Source organism: Canis lupus, chromosome 7 (assembly GCF_011100685.1).
Source record: "Canis lupus familiaris isolate Mischka breed German Shepherd chromosome 7, alternate assembly UU_Cfam_GSD_1.0, whole genome shotgun sequence".
NCBI lineage: Eukaryota > Metazoa > Chordata > Mammalia > Carnivora > Canidae > Canis > Canis lupus.
The window spans coordinates 38,768,466-38,783,864 of NC_049228.1; the positions used below are offsets into that span (position 1 = coordinate 38,768,466).

General features: G+C 48.4%; 1 pseudogene; it reads left to right on the forward strand.

Annotated features, from left to right (window-relative positions):
* Positions 1-248: 248 nt before the first annotated feature.
* On the forward strand, positions 249-7,584 carry LOC111096928 (annotated as a pseudogene).
* Positions 7,585-15,399: the final 7,815 nt, after the last annotated feature.

Below are 15,399 nucleotides of genomic sequence, written 5' to 3' on the forward strand. Positions count from 1 at the left end.
GTGTTTCTGCCAATCCAGAGTTTTCACAGCTGCCTGCCTAGGAGGTTCCCTAGGAGTTTATTGAGCAAATTTCTATGATGCCTGAAATGTGATGCATAACAATAGTCAGCCTGAGCAAATCCCCAGGTGTCGGACCTGAAAGCAAAATTCTCAGGACTGGCCAGACACTGCTGACAGTTTCTTTCCATGCCAGAGACCTGTGATGGGGCAGGTCACTGCTTCGCCCACCAAGGGTGTGCCCAGCAGGCATGGGGGTGAGGTGAGGGTGGGGTCTAACCTTTACGTTCTGTCTTTGCAAGGATTTCTGGAGAGTACAGAGCAAGAATTCTTGGCCTAGGAGGTGAGAAGGCTCCCAGGTTCTCCTCTGGGCAGTAATCCTGTTGCTCTCCTTCTAGGCTTTCCTTTTTCCCTTCATTTTCTTCCTTCCTTCCTTCCTTCCTTCCTTCCTCCCTCCCTCCCTCCCTCCCTCTCTCTCTCTCTCTCTCTCTCTTTCTTTCTTTCTTTCTTTCTTTCTTTCTTTCTTTCTTTCTTTCTCTTTCTTTCTTTCTTTCTTCTTTCTTTTTTTTTTAAAGATTTTATTTATTTATTCATGAGAGACACAGAGAAAAGGGCAGAGACATAAGCAGAGGGAGAAGCAGGCTGCCTGAGGCCATTAGGGGCAAGGAAGCTCTTAGCCCTTCCAGAGGCCAATCTCCAGAACTCAGCCTTTCTAACTTACACCAAAGAAATTTAAAATGAGGGCAGCCCAGGTGACTCAGCGGTTTAGGGCCGCCTTCAGCCTAGGGCCTGATCCTGGAGACCGGGAATCGAGTCCCACATTGGACTCCCTGCATGGAGCCTGCTTCTCCCTCTCCCTCTGCCTGTTTCTCTGCTTCTCTCTCTCTCTCTCTCTCTCTCTGTGTGTCTCTCATGAATAAATAAATAAAATCCTTAAAAAAAAAGAAATTTAAAATGAAACTTTAGGGATCCCTGGGTGGCGCAGCGGTTTGGCGCCTGCCTTTGGCCCGGGGCACGATCCTGGAGACCCGGTATCGAATCCCGCATCGGGCTCCCGGTGCATGGAGCCTGCTTCTCTCTCTGCCTGTGTCTCTGCCTCTCCCTCTCTCTGTGACTATCATAAATAAAAAAAATAAAAAAAAAAGAAACTTTAAATTGTAAAATATCCCCACATTTCAAAATATTTGGAAGACAGAGACCAGATGAAGACAAATCCACCCGTAACTCCATCACCCTATTCCAGTTCTCTGAGTATTGAAGTTTGAGTTATTAATACAGATTGGGGTTGTAGTTGGTACATGGGGCCACATGAAGGGACCCACAGAGTCTTAGTTAAAAAAAAAAAAAGACTATCCTTTGAGAATGAAATTAGGAAAAATTGTGGAGATCAGCCCCCTGCAAAAACAGCCCAGTCTATGACATTGTGTGACATATGTTTGCTGAGACATTTCACCTTTCTTACTTGTAAAATGGCGACAGTGCTCGAATTCCTTTCCTTTCAGAGTCATTGTGGGAGAAAGTGAAATAATTTCCTGAGTGTCTCCCTTCCTGCACACACTCAGGTTTCTCTGATCAGAGACCAGAGTCAAATCCTTCGTAACTCCTGTGTTGAAATCCTAACCCCCGCTGCGCTCCTGGAAAACGGGGTCACTGCAGATGTCATTAGTTAAGAGGAGGTTGTACTGGAGTAGGGGGACCCCTAAACCCGTAGGACTGGGTTTCATCACAGGGAGCCTTTTGGAGACAGACATGCATGTAGGGAGCTTGACCGGAGGAGGCATAGGGAGAAAACCACTGTCTAGGAGCCTGGGAGTGACACCTGCCATAGATGCTCCCCTTCCAGCCCTCAGAAGGAACCAAACTGCCTACACCTCAGTTTCAGACTTTTGGCTCCCAGAGCTGTGAGACCATACATGTCTATGGTTTAAGCCAGCCAGGTCGTGGTACTTGGGTTATGGCAGCAAATTAATACACCCATCATGTAGGAGATACTTTCTCTTATCTGCAGTTAGTTCCTGGAGAAGGTGGACAGATTAGTGAGAAGTCAGTCTCTTGGCTTCCAGGCCGCCAAGGCCCATCCAACACCCGCCTGAGGCCTGGGACTGAGGCACCATCATTGTCCTCCATATCTGGCCCAGACTGATCCTGCCCTAGAATAACCCACGTTGACCTAGACCCAACTGCCATTCCTGAGCCAGCGAAGATGGGCACAGTAAGTCCTTGAGACTTGGCTTCACGGAAACTTCCTCTGGCCAGAGTCAAGTCATTTGGGAACCTTTGATGATGCAAGCTTGCAAACCAGAGAGTCTGCAGAGCCAGCAAAGGGTGCTGAATGCAGACTGACTCCCTTTCCCAGGGCACAACGTTGGAAAATATAGATAGGGCATCTTAAAAATATTTATCTATTTATTTATTTTAGAGGAGGAAAGGGAGAGACAGAGAGAGAGAATGAGTAGGAGGGGCAGAGGAAGAGAGAGTCTTTAAGTAGACTCCGTGCTGAGTGCAGAGCGCCATGCAGGGCTCGATCTTACGACCCTGAGATCATGACCTGAGCCAAAACCAAGAGTCAGACCTTAACTGACTGAGCCACCCAGGTGCCTCTTTTATTATTATTATTTTTAAATATTTATTTATTTTCTAGGAAGAGACAGAGAGAGAGAATGGATAGGGCATCTCGTCCCAGAGTCCTTTGGTCTTTCCCTGGGGTTCATTTAATGTTTCTTGGTTTCTTTTTTTTAATTTTTAATTTTTAATTTTTTTTGTTTCTTGGTTTCTGCCAAGAGAATTATCACTGGGAAGAAGAGGGCAGTTGGGCTGAGCATCAGAGCATAGCTTGAAAGTGGGAATATCTAGGAACAGAAGGTTGAAGAGCTAGGGCAGACGATCAGGAAAACAATGCAGACGAGGTGGTAGATGATACGGAATTACTGCTGACTTCACCATGTGCAATAAAACTGTTGGAAGATTATTCTTATCCCTGTGTCGGGGGAGGGGGAGGGGAGGAGGGATGAATGCAGATATAGCAAACATGCATTATTTTTTTTAAGATCTTATTTATTCTTTTTTTTTTTTTTTAGATTTTATTTATTTATTCATGAGAGACACACAGAGAGGCAGAGACATAGGCAGAAGGAGAAGCAGGCTCCCTGTAAGAAGCTCGATAGAGGACTCGATCCCAGGACCCTGGGATCACGCCCTGAGCTGAAGGTAGACGCTCAAAGGCTGAGCCACCCAGGTGTTCCTATTTATTCATTTTTGAGAGAGAGCACAAGCAGGGTGAGCAGCAGAGGGAGAGGGAGAAGCAGACTCCCCATGGAGCAGGGAGCCCCATCTGGGGCTCGATCCCAGGATCCTGAGATCATGACCTGAGCCGAAGGCTGATGCTCAGCTAACTGAGCCCCTAGGTGCCAGGAAAGGTGCATTATTAATCTGGGTGTAATGTATAGAACTGTTGTTATCCTGTTCTTACAACTTTTCTGTATGGTTAACTTTTTCATTAAAATGTTAGGGGAGGGGCAGCCCGGGTAGCTCAGTGGTTTAGTGCCGCCTTCAGCCCAGGGCCTGATCCTGGAGACCTGGAATAGAGTCCCACGTTGTGGTCCCTGAATGGAGCCTGCATCTCCCTCTGCCTGTGTCTCTGCCTCTCTCTCTCTCTCTCTCTCATGGATAAATAAATAAAATCTTAAAAAAAATAAAATAAAATGTTAGGGGAGGAGGGGTGCCTGTGTAGCTCAGTGGTTGAGCATTTGCCTTTGGCTCAGGTCGTGATTCTGGGGTCCTGGGATCGAGTCCTGCATCGGGATCCCCTCAGGGAGCCTGCTTCTCTCTGCCTGTGTCTCTGCCTCTCTCTGTGTGTCTCTCATGAATAAATAAATAAAATCTTTAAAAAAATAAAAATTAAAAATAAATAAAATTTTAGCGGAGGAGGAGACCCAGGAGTGCCTGGGTGGCAAGTTGGTTCAGCATCTGACTTTTGGTTTTGGCTCAGGTTGTGATCTTCAGGTCATGAGATGGAGCCCTGAGTGGGGCTCTGCCCTTAGTGTGGAGTCTGCTTGAGATTCTCTCTCTCTCTCTCTCTCTCTTTCTCTCTCTCTTTGTCTCTCTCTCCCTCCAGGACATGAGAGGAACCAGGTGAGGATTCAGAAGAATGAAATAATCTTGAGGGATGCCTGGGTGGCTCAGCGGTTGAGCGTCTGCCTTCGGCTCAGGGAGTGATCCTGGGATCCAGGATCAAGTCCCACATCGGGCTGCCCACAGGGAGCCTGCTTCTCCCTCTGCTCGTGTCTCTGCCTCTCTCTTTCTGTGTCTCTCATAAATAAATAAATAAATAAATAAATAAATAAATAAATAAATAAATAAATAAAATCTTAAAAAAAAAAAAGAAATAATCTTGAGACAGAGATGGGAAGAAAGGGGGAAAACTTGGGAAAAGCCTGCAGTAGGGTTGAGGACCAGACAGAAAGGGGAAGCTCGGGCCATCGTCTTTATCCTTTGTTCAGTTCCTCCATGGCCAGAGGAAGTTCTGATTGAGCACGAAAAGCCTCAACAAAAATCACTCCAAATTTCCATTTTTAGGTTGACAGGGCAACACAAGAAGGAAAACGCGAAGTGATTTTTCAGGCAATCTAACAGTATAATGAGCTTGCATAGGTGGAAGGGTACCTTGTCCACCGCTGAGGGGCTGGAGCTGGGAGCCTGGGCAGCCCAAATCGAAGAGCCAGAGCGAGGGCTTTATTCCTCAGAAGAGGACAATATAGGGCAGCTCTGGTGGCTCAGCGGTTCAGCGCTGCCTTCAGCCCAGGGGTGATCCTGGAGACCCAGGATCGAGGCTCGTGTCAGGCTCCCTGTGTGGAGCCTGCTTCTCCCTCTGCCTGTGTCTCTCCCTCTCTCTCATGAATAAATAAATAAAATCTTTTTTTTTTTCTTAAGAAGAGGACAAGATGATGCCCTCAGGAAGCTCAGTCTTGTCCTCTGCCTCCTAGTTCACCAAGACCAGCCAGGCAACTGGAGGCACGAACTCCTCCTCCCCACAGACATCTCCACTGGATCATCACCCTCCCTGGCTTTCCTGGGGTTCAGAGAACTGGGCGTCCCCCCCCTCTTTCTTGCTCTGGGTCCCTGCTGCTGCTTTGGGGACTTGTCCCCTTGATGGACCAGCCAGGGTCCTGGCAGAGGGGAGGGGTGTGCTCAAAACCTGCTTGTTGAGCACTGCTAGGGCTTAACCAGGGAGCTGTGATGGAAAGGCCATGGCAGGGGTGCGGGCACCTGGGCATCAGGGGGCAGGGGAGGACACTGTGGTCTCAGGGCACTGTGAGGGGCGCCTGAGAGATCCTTGCCTCTCTCTCCTCCTGCCTCTTAGCTGTGCAGAGAATTCTGGAAACCGGAGGGCGTGGAGTCTCCCAGGACACGGAGTAGGGCAGAGGAGGAGGGGTCTTGGCTTCACAGAGACATTCCCTCTCTCCCCAGTTATCAGCTTCTCCCTCTAACTTGGTTTCTTTTCTCAGCTCCATCACAGAGAACGTTCCCTCCACGCTAATTTCCCCACTCCTGCCCACACCTCCCCTCCTCTCACGGGCAAACGTTTCCACAGACTGGTTTATAATACTTGTCTTCACTTCCTCACTGTCTGTTAACTCTTTAAAAAATCCTTGTTGACTTTTAGATTCCAAACACGCATTGAGTAATGCAAAATTTGAACACTACAAAAATACATAACATAGAAAGTAAAAGCTCTCCATAATGTTAGTCACTTTCCACACACGCACTCACACCAGAAATAACCACTGCCAAAAGTTTGGTGCATGTTTGTCTAACTTTAAAAATATATGTGTATAATGAGAATGGCTAAAATAAACACTTGTGACAACAGTACGTGCCAGAGAGGATACAGAGGAGCTGGACTACTGGGGTGTTGCTGGCGAGTTGGGGAGCACTCCTATGCAATGGGACGGCCCCTATAGGAAAGATGATGGCTGGGTCTCTCACTAATGACATAGGGGCTCACCATGGGACCCCATAGTCAACTCCTGGGCATCCATCCCAGAGAAATGAAAACTTACACCCACAGCAAAACCTGTACATGAATGCTCATAACGGCTTTATTCGTGGTTGTCCCAAACTGGATACAACCCCAATGTCCACACAGCTGACAGGTTAAATAAACTGTGGTCCATCCATGCCACGGGATACTGCTCAGCATTAAGACAGAAGGAACTGCTGATAAACACGGCCACCTGGGTGGCTCGCCGAAGAATTCTGCTGAGTGCAGAAAGTCAGTCTCAAAGGTTACACAGTGTGTAACTCCATTTATACAGCATTCTTGAAGTGACAAAATTATAGAGATGGAAAACAGATTAGAGGTTGCCAGGGATCAAGTGGAGGGGAGGAGGGGGTAACTGGCCATAAAGGTGGAGCACAAGCCAGGTGTGAGATGAAAGTATTTTCCACTGTGGTGGTCACACCTGTGATGTGTGATACAACCACAAAGAACTAAACATACACACACACACACACGTGAGTGTAAAACTGGTGAAATATGGGCGCCTGGGTGGCTCAGAGGTTGAGCATCTGCCTTTGGCTCAGGTCGTGATCCCAGGGACCAGGGATGGAGTCCTGCATTGGGTTCCCCACAGGGAGCCTGCTTCTCAACCTCTACCTATGTCTCCACCTCTCTCTTTCTGTCTTTCATGAATAAATAAATAAAATCTTAAAAAAAAAAACCTGGTAAAATCTGGTCACCAAGGAGGCTGCAGTCAAGGGGTCCAGGGGCTGCAGTTTGGTGGACCTGACCTGCTAGAGGGGCTGGCTGGAGATTCGTGGCAATATCATCACCAGCTTCCCAGTTGTCACCAACCAAGCTGTCCTGCAGACAGGTCTCTCTTTTTTTTTTTTAATTTTTATTTATTCAGGAGAGAGAGAGAGACAGAGACAGGGACACAGGCAGAGGGAGAAGCAGGCCCCACGCAGGGAATTCAACCCGGGACTCGATCCCAGGTCTTTAGGATCAGGCCCTGGGCTGAAGGCGGCGCTAACTGCTGAGCCAACCGGGCTGCCCCAGATGGGTCTCTCTGATGAAGAAAACAGGCAGTCATCATTGACTCCCTTAAGTTAGAAGGCTGAATGCAAACACGTGGGGGAAAACTGACGCTGGTATTATCCACGTGATGAATGAACACCTTTCAGCTCCTGACAGTGTGCCACAAATTTAAGTGAGTGACTCTATAGGAAGCCCATCCCGATGGGCTCTTCTGGACGTATAAGGCCTTGATGGAGTCTTGTGAGATGAAATTGCTCACTTTCAGAGATCAAGACCTAGGAGAAGTGACTGCAGCCTATGGGCACTCTCTGGTGGAGAACAGGCTGTGTGGCCATAGAGGCGTTCGAGGGTGAGTGCATGGCCAGTCTGGTTAGAGCTCCAGAAGTTCCCGCCCTCCCTGGAGCCTTTGCTATGATGTAGTTTTGGATAAGAGACCAACAAAAGAGAACGTACACTCCTTCACAAAAGATGCTTGTGCATTAACTCATAAAGATCTTCCATTTGAAAGCTGCCTTTTGCTTCTGGAAGTAGATGCAAAAGGAGCCTTATAGAGATAGCAGATTTCACAGAAGCAAAGCACCTCAGAACACCGAGAGGAGAATCGGCCTGCGAGACCTGGTGACCTCATGGTGTGAGGAGGGCCCCCTTCTTCCAACAGCAGGTATGGTCCTGGTTTGAAAGGTCAGAGTTTGAGATCTTCCAGCTACCGGCTGAGTGCTGTAGAGACCCCAGGGTGTCTCTCTTTCCCTGTTCAGGTGAGTGTACATTTTGCTATGGGGGATAAGTTATTGGGAAGATCTCTGAAGATGGTATTTGGAGTTCACACTTCAGAGGAAAGTTCATCTACCTATAACTTCCTATGCTTTAAATATGAATAATAAAGTAAAAGGTTTGGGTGGGGGCAGGGAGAGAGGGAGAGAGAATCTCAAGTGGACTCTGTGCTGAGAGTGAAGCCCCATATGGGGCTCGATCCCACGACCCTGAGATCGTGACCTGAGTGGAAATTGAGAGTTGGATGCTCTCAACCAGCTGAGGTGCCCAGGCACCTCTAAAATAAGTTTTCTGTGTAATGTTTTAAAAACATTACAGGCTACAGTTTCCTTAGATGTTACCAAAGGTGGAGATGGGTGGAAGATTTCTTTGCATTTTTTCTATGTAAAAACGTTTGATTGAGCTATAATTCACATCCCCATGGATTTGTCCTTTTAATGTGTACAGCTCACTGGTTTTAGTATACTCACAGAGTGGGGCAACCAAGTATCCTAGAGAACATTTTCATCACCCCAAAAAGAAGCCCTGTGCTTGTCAGTAGCCACTCTGCATTCTCCCATCCATGCCCCCATGCTCACAGATTTACTTTCACTCTCTGTTTGCCTGTTCTAGATATTTCACATAAATGGAATCATAAAATATGTAGTCTTTGGTGTCTGGTTTCTTTTACTTAGGATGATGTTTTTCAAGGTTCGTCAGCATTATCATGTGTCAGGACTGAATTGTGATTGTTGTTTAAAGATTTTATTTATTTATTTGAGAGAGAGAGATGCAGAGAGAGAGAAAGAGAGTGCACGAGTAGGGGGTGGGGAGAGGCAGAGGGAGAAGCAGACTCCCCTGTGAGCAGGGAGCCTGATGCAGAACTCGATCCCAGGACCCTGAAATCATGACCTGAGCTGAAGACAGATGCTTTACCAGCTGAACCACCAGGCGCCCCAGGACTGTGTTACTTTTTTATGGCCAAATAATATTTCACTGTATGGAGATGCTTGACATTTTGTGTTTCCATTCTTCAGTTGGTGCCTTTTTGGGTTGTTTCCATTTTTTGGCCACTGCGAATAATGCTGCTAAGGAACATTCGTATATGTGTAAGTTGTCCTGTAGCCATGTTCTCAATTCTTTCAGGTATATACACTTAGGGATGGGATTGCTGAATCATATGTAACTTGGACGTTGGGAGGAACTGCCAAGCGTTTTCCAATGGGCTGCACGATTTTACAGTCCTGCCAGCAGTGCATGAGGGTTCTCATTTCTCCCCATCCTCCCCAACATTTGTTACTGCCCGTCTTTGCCATCATGACCATCCTCGTGGGTGGGCAGTGGTATCTCCTCAAGGTCCATGTTAGTTAACCTCCCACCTTGTGTCCCCCTAACCCCCCAGCTTCCAAGCTCCCTCTTTGGTGCCTGCAGCGCTGTGTGCAGAGAAACCGCCAGGAGCCACAAGGACACAGAATGTCCCTGTGCACGCACTGGGCTCCACGGGCAGGGCTAAGGTCCTGGCGGGCAGGGATGCTTCTTGGGGACACGCTTGCTCACCCATCACACTGCGCAGCAGGCTGCAGTCCCTTAAAGCAGGTTCGTTAAAGGAATGTGAGTGAACTTGAAACACCTCGTCACCCCCAGAAAGGAATGCCGGTGGAATAGGAGGGTGAGGAGCTTCACTCACTGGCGGGTGGCCTCACAGAGGCCACATCCTGGTAGAATTGAAACTGCTTTGTGAGCAGCAGAAAGAGACACAGCTGGAGGGGAAGAGACAGAAGAGGAAATGCCTTAGGTCTGCCACCTGGGGACTTAGAGCCCCGGAGCCTGCGGGAGCCCCCAGGAGAGTCACTTCCTTGCTGCTGGGGGGGTGGGGGGGCGCGCGGGAGGCAGGCTGAGCAAGGGGAGAGAATAGGACAGTGAGGGAGGACACAAAAGCTCCACCTCTGCTGGTCCTCCTTTGCTAAATTCAGCACCTAAATTCTAAGCTCCAAAGCCCTTTGTTTACTGAAAAGATGTTCGGGATCAACGGCCTCAAACACTTGGCACTTCTTTCCTCCTGAGTGGATCAAGACTCCCTTAGAGCAAAGGTTGAATGCTGGCTTTCCTGTCCCTCGGGAGCTTTTCTCTTGGGGGAATAATGTCTCTTTTCAATTCTATGGGTATTTTGAGAGTGCTCCTCTTTGGGAAAGTTCAAAAACAATCCATTTAAATGCAGTCTTTTCCAACTATAAACTTATCTCTGGGTGAAAGTTCGTCTAGAGCAGGGGTGAAAAAGAATAAATTATAGGACTCACAAACAGAGAAAACCCCGTGGAAGAAAGTTCAAAGTTTGAACTTACCTAAGAAAAAGTTGAGTGAATTTCATCAGCTTTTTTTGGCTTCTATTATAGAAATGTTGTAGAATGCACTTGGCTTATTCTTGTAATAAGACCAAAAAAAGTGCGATACATTTATTTTTTTTTTTTACATTTTATTTTATGTAAATTCAATTCATTAGCATGTGGTGTATTATTAGTTTCAGAGGTCAGAGCAATCTGACCAGAGCAAAAAAACATCTTTTTTTTTTTAAGATTTTACTTATTTATTCATGAGAGACAGACAGAGAGAGAGAGAGAGAGGCAGAGACACAGGCAGAGAGAGAAGCAGGCGCCACACAAGGAGCCTGACATGGGACTCGATCCCTGGACTCCAGGATCAGGCCCTGGACTAAAGGCGGCGCTAAACCACTGAGCCACCCGGGCTGCCCAACGTCTTCATCTTAATGAGAACAATGACTCCTCAGTGGACGTGGAGTGAAGGCCACAAGACAAGGGGTTTGAGACGCCTGGCTCAGGTGGGAGGCACAGGGGATGAGGGAGCACGTTTGGTTTCTATGATGTGCAACAGATGACCACAGACTCTGAGCCTTAGAGGAACACTTGCTCATTATCTTACACCCTGTGGGTCAGGATCTGGGTAGGTAAGGTAAGGACTCGCACTTGTGGGTCTATGGGGCTCGGCCCTGCCTGGAGGCTTGACTGGCAGTGGATCTGTTTTCGGGTTCAGCTGTAGGCAGGACTCGGTTCCCTACTGCTGTTAGGACTGGGAGCCCTGCTCTCTGCTGACAATAGGGCAGAGGCCACACTCGTCTCCAACAAGCTGCTTGCCACCTGCTTCCTTGCCGTCTGGGTCTGTCCACAGACCCTCTTGCAATATATGGCAGCTTGTTTCTGCAATGCCAGCAAGGGGGGAAAAGCCAGCAAGAATGGGAACTTTGATAATACAACCTAATCCTCTCTGCCACATTCTAGATTCTAACAGCAGTCACAGGTCCCACCCATACTTAGGGCAAGTGGGTGATATAAGGGGGTAGGTCCTGGGACATGGGGAGTATGGGGACCCCCTTAGAGCCTGTTTGTCACAGGGAGCACAAAAATTCTTGTGGGATCCACATCCTTTCATCACTCAACCTTCCAGTACATTCTCAGGGCTGTCCTGCTACGGGTACCTGCAGTTTTCCACCTGGGAGCTCTCCTTCCACGTGATGGGCGTACCTGGACTTCACATTCTGGGGACTTGTCCAGGGATGGGAAATGGAGGCTCCCCTACTTCCTCACCCCGTGGGCAAGGAGGATTCAGAGGAGTGTGTCCTGTGGGATCCCTGGGTGGCGCAGCGGTTTGGCGCCTGCCTTTGGCCCAGGGCGCGATCCTGGAGACCCGGGATCGAATCCCACATCGGGCTCCCGGTGCATGGAGCCTGCTTCTCCCTCGGCCTGTGTCTCTGCCTCTCTCTCTCTCTCTCTCTGTGACTATCATAAATAAATAAAAATTGAAGAAAAAAAAAAAAGATTTAAAAAAAAAAAACAAAACAGAGGAGTGTGTCCTGTACTGTCTCCCAGGGTCCCCAGCAGGGCTGGGCCCCAGCTGCACTTGCCACAGCAGCAATTGTGAAAATAATGTTCCTTTCCTTGGCCTCCTTCCCTCCCTGCCTCCCTGCTCCATGTCTGCCTCGGGGTCTGATTTGGTGACAGCCCAACCCAAGAGAGCACACCTCTGGGCTGGAGTCAGGGTATACCTGGAGTCTGGGTGTGCTCAGGCTGCTATAACAGAATGCCACAGACTAGGTCACTTACAGGCACCAGAGCTTTATTTCTCCTGTTCTGGAGATCAGACGTCCAGTCACTGCTGCTGGCAGATTTGGTGTCTGATGGAAGAGGTCCGCTCCAGGCTGTGAATGGCCAGGACCTCACAAGGTGGAAGGGGTGGGGGGCAGGGGGCCGGCCCTCTGGGGCCTTTACTAATGGGCACTAATTCCATTCATGAGGGAATGAATGACCCTCAGAACCTGATGACCACCCCCCAAAGCCCCACCTTTTTAAAAAAAATTTTTTTTTATTTATTTATGATAGTCACAGAGAGAGAGAGAGAGAGAGGCAGAGACATAGGCAGAGGGAGAAGCAGGCTCCATGCACGGGGAACCCAACATGGGATTCGATCCTGGGTCTCCAGGATCGCGCCCTGGGCCAAAGGCAGGCGCCAAACCGCTGCGCCACCCAGGGATCCCCAAGCCCCACCTTCTTATATCACCACCTTGGGCCTTAGGTTTGTAACATAAGAATTTGGGGGAGGGGACACAGATATTCAGACTGCAGCATAGTCCAGCTGAAAGGGACCTGAGATCAGCAAGGACTTGAGAGGGAGCCTGGCAGGCCTGGTGGTATTGAGAAGGAAAATGAAAAACCAGACACGATCCTCAATGAGTTGGTCAAACGTAACACAGCTGGGAGCAGTTTCACTGCCCAGGTATAGACAGGGAACATGGTCACCACCTGGGTGAGCTGCTGTTTTGGCCCCTTAGCTGCTGATCCTGAGAGTGGCGACATGGATGTGTCACATTGGGAGGGACCGGATGGGCTGCTGGGTTTTGGTTCTCTGACAATCAGTAAAGCAGTGGCAGTGTCCAGTAGCTCTGGAGGCCCCCATCTAGTGTGCCTGCCTTCTTGTACCCTGCTTTTCCTTGAACGTTGACCAGGTGCTTGAAATCAGTAAGTCCACGAGTCTCCTTGGTGAATGCAGGTGTATTTCAGCATCCCATAGCCTGAGGGGTACCACCACCTGCCGGGTGGTGCCACCTGGACACGAAAGCCTCAGACCTGCATTCATCCCACCACCGGGTCCTGCCATTTCACTCTACATCCACCACTCTGGCTGCCCCATCCAAGCCCCTATCATCTCTGGATTTCCTACATAGTCTCCTAAGTGCATCACTCCAGAACAGGTGACCCCTGAGGCCTTCCCGACTCCTGCAGGCTCTGCTCCTTCCTTAGGGGGAGTCCCAGGCTGTGCATCCATCCCACGCCAAGACCCCCACCCCCTCTCACAGTCCCATGGACCTGCCTTTCCAGCAGTGAATCATGGTTATAATGTAAAACATCTGTAAATATTGTTTATTAATGAAAAAAGGAATTCAGAGAAATTCAGAGGCTGCATCAAGAACCTGTATAGTCATGATCCAGAATTTAGAATGTAGACAAATGTTACCTTTCTGCTGTGTTGATTTAAAATGTTTTCCTTCTCTTTTAAGATGAATCAAACTCAAGTCAGATACGGTTAAAATCCATTTTGAATATGGTTCTCCTCCCTATCGCCCTGCCATCCTTTTTCCCTGGTTAGAGGAATTGCTATCAAGAATCATTGTTTCTTCCCCATTCATATATATTTTTTAAAAGATTTATTTATTTATTTATTTATTTATTTATTTATTTATTTATTTATTTATTTGAGAGAGAGAAAAGATGAGCAAGCAGGGGTAGGAGCAGAGAGAATCTTCAAGCAGACTCCCCGCTGAGTGTGGAGCTGAATGCAGGGGTCAATCCCATGACCCATGAGATCATGACCTGAGCTGAAACCAAGAGTTTGTATGCCCAACTGACTGAGCCACCCAGGGCCCCCTGCCTTCATATTTTTCTGCTTTTGTTATATAATGCCTGTTTTTAAAAATGAGTAGCTATGTTCCCATTGGTTTTTAGATCATGTGAACTACACTCTATCATCAAATTAAAATTTCACGTGTATTTGTATTCCTATTGGCTGAACGTTTCTCTCTCCTGCTTGATTGTAGACCCCACAGGAACAGAGTGGGTTTTCTCACTGTTGAATCGACAAACCTGCCATAGAGCTCAACTCTTAAGAGGCTCTCGATGTACCTTTGTGGGTTGAGTGAGTAAGAGCTACCTTTCTACTGTAGATAGAGTTGGGACTTCTAGTCCGACAGCATCCAAACCAAATATTACTAATTTTTATGTAAACCACTTTGATTTCATTCAGGTCCAGACCATCCTGCTTCTTAGGCAGTGGGTTCAGGAGGGAACCAGAGGGAGTTTCCACTCTGTCTCACTGTGGATAAAGAGCCATCAGAGTGGCCAACTCATCTATCTTCTTCTGCCACGGTGCCTCCTGATAGTGGAGCAGATCTCTGCCCTAGATACGGACCCAGGAATGTTAGAGCAGAAGTACATGGTGCTCGGGTACTTGTAGGCTCACCTGGTGCCTTCAGGAGCATCCAAACCCAGCTGTTGCAGATAAAAAAGAAAACTTCAGCAGGTGAACAGGTGGGCCGAGGGACATGCAGCCAGGAGGGTGGCCTAGAGAGGTGGGGCTGTGCTCGCATCTACTTCTGGTCTACCTGAATAGTGGGGCCTGCCACAAGAGGCTCTGTGGGAGAATATGTGAAGCTTTGGGGTATGGGCTCCGCGGGACTCTCAACTAATAAGGGTGCCTTCTCTAGGACACTGCCTCTGCCCTCCTTCAGTTTGTTACAGAGGAGAGGATGTCGTTAAATAAACTTCAGGTTAATGGCTTCCAGATACAGAGGGAGAGTATGAAAGGGAAGCCACTGTCTCCCAGGTGGCAATGCCAGCCAATCTGTTGACTCGGGGCTGAGAATTACACTGCGCCAAAACAGAGGGTTCAAAGAATGTTGTCGACTCAGCATCTTGGGACAGGAATGAACTCACTGAGTCCCAGGAAGCAAGGGATCTTATGGCCTCCTGTTGTCAAGATACTTGTCACCTTTACCTAGAATGGATCAGGCCCAGAGAGCTCAATCACAGCGGGACTTGGGATCCGCTAATTCTGAGGTGGAGACACAGCAGCGTGTGTTTATAACATAACCTTTTTTTTTTTTTTTTTAATGGAAAATGAGGAAGTGGGAAGAGTGTGACATTTGGAGTCTGATGGACATGGGTTCCTTTCCTGGAGCATCTCTTCCTGGTGGTAGGTCACCTAAGTATTAATTTCTTCTCCTTGACATGAAGACAAAATGATCCCATTTTACGAGGTTGTAGAGGGAACTCACTGGCAGCATGAGTGCTGTGTTGGGACGTGATCGGACCCTTTTATATGAACTGGGAAGAATCAAAGCTGCAGCTGGGGGCTAAGTGGGGGGACCAGGATGGGACACATGATGCGCACGTAAAGTTCAGGTGGCCTCTGCCTACATCTGGTGGCTGCCGAAGGCCCTGCCACGGTGACAGCTGGCTTGATCTTGACCCTGTTAAGCAACCACCAGGATGGTTCGGTGTCTGGGAGTGGCCTGCATGGTTCCTCACGGTGTCAGGGCACTGGCTTCATGT